At 43.9% G+C, this 7753-nt stretch overlaps 1 pseudogene; it reads right to left on the reverse strand.

Moving 5' to 3' along the window:
• Window positions 1-239: 239 nt before the first annotated feature.
• Window positions 240-4545, reverse strand: LOC110680959 (annotated as a pseudogene).
• Between the last annotated feature and the right edge of the window lie 3208 nt (window positions 4546-7753).

The raw sequence follows: 7753 nt of genomic DNA on the forward strand, positions 1-7753 counted from the left end.
CGGTTTGCAACATCCAGCAAGTATCGATTTTAAAATTAATTAATTATTAATTAATCAAAACATAGAAAATTAATTAATTTGAAATGAACATATAAGAAACAAAATAGTATAAAAGAATTTACTGAATCAATCAATACGTACTACTCCCAATCATGATCAAATTAAATTTCATTTTTATGGCATCGTTCATACAAACACATAGAGATCTTATAACATGAAAAATATGTAAGTTTACTCACCACAAGTCCAATACGAATACCATATTCAGCTGCGTTCTTATGTTCATTAAAGTGTGCTGCACGTTCTTCCAGATAACTCCATTGGAACGTAGAAACTGTAGCGAGTAGGTCAAGAAAATGGCGACGGCAATCATGATTTTGACCAACTGAGCCAAGCTGAAACCAGAGAACATTCATCAATATCCTCCTCCACCTAGAAAAACCATTCCACTTACATATCCTCCACTGGCAGGTTCAGCGTCACACTGCCCTTGGTGTCCTCGCCGTACTTCAGATACCGAGGAATCCGACCAGAGCGTACAGCACCACAACCACCGTCATTCCGGATGTTGAGCACTCCGGGGCAGCCGATGAAGTTCTGCGGTGTCTTCATGTTGTTCTCCAGCGACATCACTACACCGATTCCCCCAGGGCGAAATGACCGTGCCGAAGAACATTGGCATGTGGTGCACATCGGCCACGCCCTTGCGCTCCGAAAATGCCGGCAGATCCGTCGTAATGTAGTACAGCGTGATGCCAACGCCCGCTCCGATCAGAATGTTCGCGATCATCGAGAATGGTGTGAGATACTTCAGTTTCCTGGGGCGGGAAGTTAGAAGAATTGTTATGATTCGGGTACGCAAAGGTTAATATCCTAGAGAAAACTCACCTGATCAAGTTGATCAATATCAGAGGAATCAACGACACCAAAATGTAGTACCGAACATCATAGTGACTGTGGGTGTAGTAGTCCACCACCTGTTTACGTTGGTGGCCACGAACACATATAAATGCAACAGCATCCCATCAGATCCAGCACCAGGAACAGATTGATGATGAATCGGGCCAGTCGCGAATACTTCTTGACTCCATCCGGTCCAGCTAGGAAGGCCGTTTCTGCCACATCGGCGAAAACCCAGCGAAGGAATCTGCGCCCTCCGGCAGAGGATGTGCGAGCACTTAACTAGAATGTGAATACAGTAGGTACAGATGGCACCGATAGCAAGTGTAGCTCCCAGCCCAAACCATAGACCAGCGTGCAGAAAGGCCAACGGCATCGCCAGGATTCCTGATCCGAGAGAACCCTTGAGCAGATGCACCAGCGTATCCACGTCCGAGGTCGGATGGGTCAGCTTTCGGTGCTCGAAGGGGTTGTACGATCCGGCTTCTTCGTCCTCGCGGGGCATCCCGACCAGGGCAGAGTCGAACCGGCCACCGTTTGGGCGGCCACATCCGACAGGCTGTCCTTCATGTTGCCGAAGATGTAGTTGTTGACTTCGGATTTGCTCGAACCGGTCCATTGCGGTCGAATTGGCTAATAGGAGAGAGGAGGAAGGAAAGTAGAACAATTAGTTTTGCAAAAGAAGCCTGCGTGCAGTGTCCTGTATCTGTAGTAGATGGAGAAAGTGAGAGTCTTCATACTTGCAAATATAAAATTTCCTAAATGCTTCCAAAACTCAACTCATAATATTCCCACATAAACCAAAAGCTCTTTATTTGAAACCTTCAAGTAGACATGTTGTCACGATGAAAGGGTTCCAATAAATTAATCATATGAATATATCAAACATATCAAGGACTGATACCTAGAACAACTAGATATAATAAATGAATGTAATGTTTGAAATGACTAGTTAAGGAATGACAAAAGATCAATTAGTTGATCTGGTAATTAAATTTAAGTGACAACTTGTCAACAAGCTTGTAAAATCCTTCCTCGTTCGAAATTGACACGTCGACCATGTGGAGCCACGTGGCTTTCGGCGCCGGTGAAGTATCGGTTTTACCAACAAGTAACAACTACAAAGGGGAATACTTTGAACCGGCGTCAACTGGCAGTAACTAGTTTTCTGTAGTGCCGCAAACGACACATTCGCCAAGCCGGCATTGTAAATATACAATTATCCGGTTGAATGGGATTTACAATTGGTGCAGCTGCTAACAAGCCGGCACACGGGGGGAAGTGGTGTTTGAGCAGTTGGGATTCAACACACTGATTGCAGCGGTTGGCGCAATATTCCGTAATTGAATACAATGTCAATTTATTGTGTAGTAGCGAGTCAGTGTAAGTGATAATGTGAAACTAGTGCAAATGTGTACTGCTAATACAGCGAAGTGTCCCACAGCAGCATTGGCGGAGTTTCACGTCAATCGATGTTCGTAGAATATTATTGGCGATTTTTAGCAGGTAAGCTGTAGTTAACTTGCATTGAAATGAATGGTATTACGTACAATTTTCAAACAGTAATACCTGGTATATTTATTCACATCGTTTTTGTTTTAAATAACACTAAATTAACTTCTCCTAAAAATGTCGCTAAATTTTGGTACAACATTACTTTTATAAAACTACATCATATAGTTAAATTTAGTATATTTAAACGGCCAAATTCCATTACTCTCTAAAATTCTTGAACTTAAACGTCACGTTAAATAAGAAGAGAGGATGTTTCTCCGGAATGCGCACTTTCTTCCAAGGTGAAATGGTTAATATTGATATTACATCGAAATGAGTAATCATTAGATGCTTTAGACAAATTTCTCAAACAAATTGAAGAGAAGAAGCACTATTTTTTACTTATGACAACAAACTGAACGTTTGTTCAAATTGTCTTGAAAGGTCTCTCAAGTGACTATAAATCACCTGAAGTGATCAAAAATGGAATAAATGATATACTTGGATTTTCCCCTGTTCAAGTAATCATTATGAAAAAGAGAACCCAATCTGGCATTGTTCGGAAAGGGCTTTCTCAAGAATTTATTTAGTTCACTTTAACAAAAAGAACTAAATAATATTAAAGCTTTAGAAAAAGCAAAACTTTTGTTTGATGTCCGTGTGACATGGGAACATTTCCAGAAACCTGGAGGAAATTACCAGAACCCCACTCAGTGCCGTCGGTGCCAAAAGTGGGGTCATGGAACAAAAATTGTCGCATGGATGCTCTATATACATGATTTGATCCTGTTAAGGAAAATACTAAAAAAGTTTGTATGCGCGGGGGCAACAATAAGTCTAACTTTTGGGACTAGTAAGCGTAAGCGAGTCGTCAAGGCTCGTGCCAGGCAGATGAACGGTAAAGTTTTTCGTTCCCGGAATTCCCCAGGCAGAATATCCAATAGTACTCATTTTTCAGTGAACCATCGCTGGCTTATGAATCATACCCATCAGGAAGATCATAAATCGTATTGAAAAACCACTGTCATCGCAGGAAACTCCAGTCCGTCTCTACATTAATGGATAGTCCCAACAAACAATAATCAGAAAATGCACCTACAAGTTGGTGTAAAATTTACTAACAAAATTGTTATCGGATTACGTATTAATGTATTCAAATATTTTTGTTATGTATTATGAATTGGAATACTCGTTATTATATATTTCAATTTAAAAATGCTGTATAGCAATTCTTCACGCCCGAATCGACCGCTCCGGGAGCATGAGGAGAAATGTCAAATGCGGAAGCAACATCATCACCAGCAGCATCCAATCCACCCGAAGCCAGCATCAGTACGTGGTCACTCACGCGCAGATACGCCAAACTACCTTAAAACACCGCAAATATTCTTGTATTACTGAGAAAAGAAAAAAAGCAAGACAAAAGTAATGAGTTTGCTTCGAATTATATGGAAGTATCACTTCTTCAATATTGTTCGAGGAATTTGGACTTATATCATGTCATTTAACATAGGTATAATATGATTACAATATTTTCTTCGACAGGTGTGCATAAAACTGAATAAAAATTAGTTTGAAATAAATTGCACGAGCTGGTTTAGCTTCCAACCAGTTCCAAACGCAAGATTATCAATTTATATGTGTAAAAAACAGTTCAACTAAGCTAATTTTGCTGAAATATCTATGACATTCTTGCCACCGGCAAAAACACCATAGGGTGTGGAATCTCTGCACAACAGAGGTTCATACCAATCAGCAAAATGGTCGGTACCGTTAAAGCCTTCTACTGGTCAACGAGGCGCACAGTAGAAGCATCCGTTCTCTCTGGTCAACGGGGAAATCCTGTGGAATAGCGAGAGGTTCGACATCATTGAATCCTTCTACGGATCAACAAGGAGCACAGTAGAAAGGACCGGTTTACCCAGGTATTCAAGGCGACCAGTGCAGGAATTCCCGCCGATCTGCGAGAGGTCGATATGAGGCGTGACATTCTTGCCACCGCAAGAATATCAAAGGAGTGAGAGGCATCTACTCGTCGGTGAGGCGATCGGTAGCAGCGAAGCCTTCTGCTGATCAACTAGGGTATCTGTAGAAGCAGACCTCGTTTTCCCTGCATAAGTAGGCGTGTAAGGCGTGCAGCAGATCCGGCATTTGTGTCCCGTGGTTAACAAGATGACCATTCGAGAAAACCCGATTAGTCAGCAAGATGACTAGTTTGAGGAATCCGTATCGATCTACCCCACGAGCTGTGATACCCCGCATGGTTAATATACAGAATCTAATCCATCTACGCAACAAAGTCAATCGAAAAGTCGCGTACATTTTTCGTAACCTGAAGGAGGCGAAGGATGACCTATCCAAGACGAGATCAACACTGCTGCGAGCCTACGAGAAGAATCTGGATACGCACTATCGATATTACACGAGCCTTCAACAGGAGATCCTGAAACAGATTCCTGCGACGGAGTTCTAAGAGCATAATGAGCCACAAATTACGTTCGACCAGCTTCATACCGAAGTGCTGTTGAAGATCGAGCAGTTGTCCGCGAGCCTGGCTGGTAAGTTGTCATAGAAGAGAGTGAACGTCTAGTTTTGAAAACTCCCAAAATAGACAGCGGTCAGAGTACGGCCAGGAGATGTGCTCTAGCAGGGCCATCGTGAAAACGCCACATCACGTTGCGACGGACGGAAATCAAATGGAGTTCAAGCACTCTCATAGCCGTACTGCACTGAAATCCCTAGCAAATCAACAGCCGAATTGCAAGTTAGATTGCTGTCAAAGTACGCTCAGAGAGAGAGCTCTCTGATTCACCAAGAGCGAAGATGCCGTACATCGCTGCGAAACCCAAGATCTAGTCGGAGCCGTCCTGCGTGATCCCACTCGTTGAATCTACAGCCAGCGATGAACGAGTTTCGGATAGGTTCTTGAATCGATACCAGACGGAGTCTGCTCGTAGAGGATACTCCAACCCGAAAACCCCCAACGTCAAAATACCGCGTAACGCAGCGACACCTTCTTGAGCAGCCAATTCGCATGCTAGTGAAGTAACCCGACTTCCAAAACCATCCCGGATTCATCGTCTGTCAGTGCCCCCCGAAGAAGAGGTCTCTGAGTCATGCAGTGCCGACTCACTCGAATGCATCCTGACCGACATCGAACCGAAGAAAGCTCAAGAGGAGCAAGTATTCTCCGATTCGCCCAACTCAACACCGAAACGTACTGTGACGTCCAACATGTCAGCAATCAGGGCACACCAGTGAATTGATTGCCTTGAACACCGTCAGGAGTCGACTCGAGAGGAGGCATCCGAATAGTCAGATGTGGATTCATCAATCGGAGGAGTGACATGTGCCGACCAAGTGGGACCCGCTACCAAGGAGCAGTCCGCGCATTCCATACACCATACAGCCGCGGTGACTGTGACGGCTGTAACGATTGAGGAATCCAGAATCCGCTTTGGATGAGCTCTCAAGACCGCCCTGTGTGAATGAGCCATTCCTCACAGAGACTACCACAGACTTCCCTATGATTGTGCACAGTCAGCCATCTGAGGAGAAAGAGTCAAAGTCTGTTCAGGAGGAACTCTCTGATTAGTTCTGTGAAACTTTGAAGGAAGGCACTGTGGCCAAGTGGAGCCCATTACAGAGGAGCACGGCAGGCTATCGTTTGTAAAGCCATTGTGTGTAACAACCACTACCAACAAAATGAAGCTCGCTCAGGAGGAGCCCTCCGCGCAATAGAGAACGTGAAGACATCACCAAATCGAATGATGCTCTTCACTCATTCGAGATTTGAAGTAGTGGCTCACACTCGTCAAACCGGAAAGAAGTGCTTTACTTTGGAATATTTGGAGTTCGACGCTTTCTGGGAAAGGAACTGCGTTGCGGATGAGGAACTGCGTCTCTATCACCCAAGGACAACAAGGAAATGGTACATCAAGCCAACGAAATCACCACCAGTGACGATTGCGAGCACCCGAGATCAGCAGCGCAAACTGTATTGCCCAACTGGCCTGTAAAGGAGACCCTACGGAAGAAATGCTTGGGCCTTCATCTCCCTGAACCGATCAAGCAGTCGTGCACCTTGCCGTTTGGACTGAATCTGTTGAATAACGATACGAAGAAGCAGTTGAGTCCACCGAAAGCGAGGAATACCAACTCAGGAAGCCCGGCATCGAGTAGCGATGGTCAGTGTACCACAGTTCCTGATCAGCGTCAGACTGCGCTGTGACGACCGGAGGCATTAATAGACGCACATCAACGTGTCATCCAGTGACGAATGCTAAGGGGTTTCAGATAAGAATAAGGATACTACACCCGTCATAGCTCAGTGGACTAAAGAGATCCTACAGAGTGCAGCCAATAATGGACTACTTGTGGTACACTGTGCAGCCCCAGAGAGAATCAATCATGGCAGAAACCTGGTATGCAAGTTTCCTCCAGTTTACAACCGCTTAGCAAATCCTTGAGGAAGAAAGTCTGGATGTCCCCGAGTGGTTGGCGATGTATCGTCCATCTTCGGAACCGAGTAACGGAACTTGCCGTGTTCCTATGTTCGTTGCAACATGGAAAACTCGTCCATTATTCCGAGGGAAGAAGGGCTGCTGCAATCATCAACCGGAACCTTGAGAAGACAACTGTCATCAATATGCCAGTGCTGTTCACTGCATTCTATTCTTAGTTTTGAACAGAAAAACTGCTTTTGAAGTTTCGATGATGACGATGATTACGATGACGGAGCGTTGAACGATAAGGTGGGATTGGGGTTGCCATATACGTGTTATTGAGCTTCTCGACAAATTTTAGCATTTCTTGATTTCACCTACCCATCACTTAGTTGTGCGCTAGGGTATGGTAAAATAGTTGAACATATATTTTATCGATTTAATTTTTTTAAAAATTTTTCCCCAAATTGGGGGGGGCGGTCCCCCCCCCCCCCCCAGGTTTTTAAAACTGGCCCTTGAAAGTTCCCTAAGTAAGACCGTTGCAAGAAAGCAAAAAAGAGCTTACGATCATCCCTCCGCTTCCTCCGATCATCATCAGAAAGTTTGTTGTTATCAATCATCGTCTGGCTTCTGGCTTTTTATCTGGTAAATAAATGGCTCATCCTCCTCCAAAACATCCACATCCATTTCGTTAAAGCTTTCTCCGTACTTGAAACAGTCCATCTGTAAGTAAAAAGTTAAACTAAAGTAAAGTAAAACAATTTTAATTTCGTTTCCTTTACCAAAACTCAACGTAAAAAAACTGCAGCCGAGAATCGAATCCAATTTCTTTCAAGATATTGACACTTGTTTGTGTACATTAGGTTATTTTGCTTCTGAGGTTCCTGTCCTATTGTTGTCTTTGGACGTTTTAA

This window comes from Aedes aegypti, unplaced genomic scaffold (genome assembly GCF_002204515.2).
Source record: "Aedes aegypti strain LVP_AGWG unplaced genomic scaffold, AaegL5.0 Primary Assembly AGWG_AaegL5_hic_scaff_2205_PBJ_arrow, whole genome shotgun sequence".
In the NCBI taxonomy this organism is placed as follows: Eukaryota; Metazoa; Arthropoda; class Insecta; order Diptera; family Culicidae; genus Aedes; species Aedes aegypti.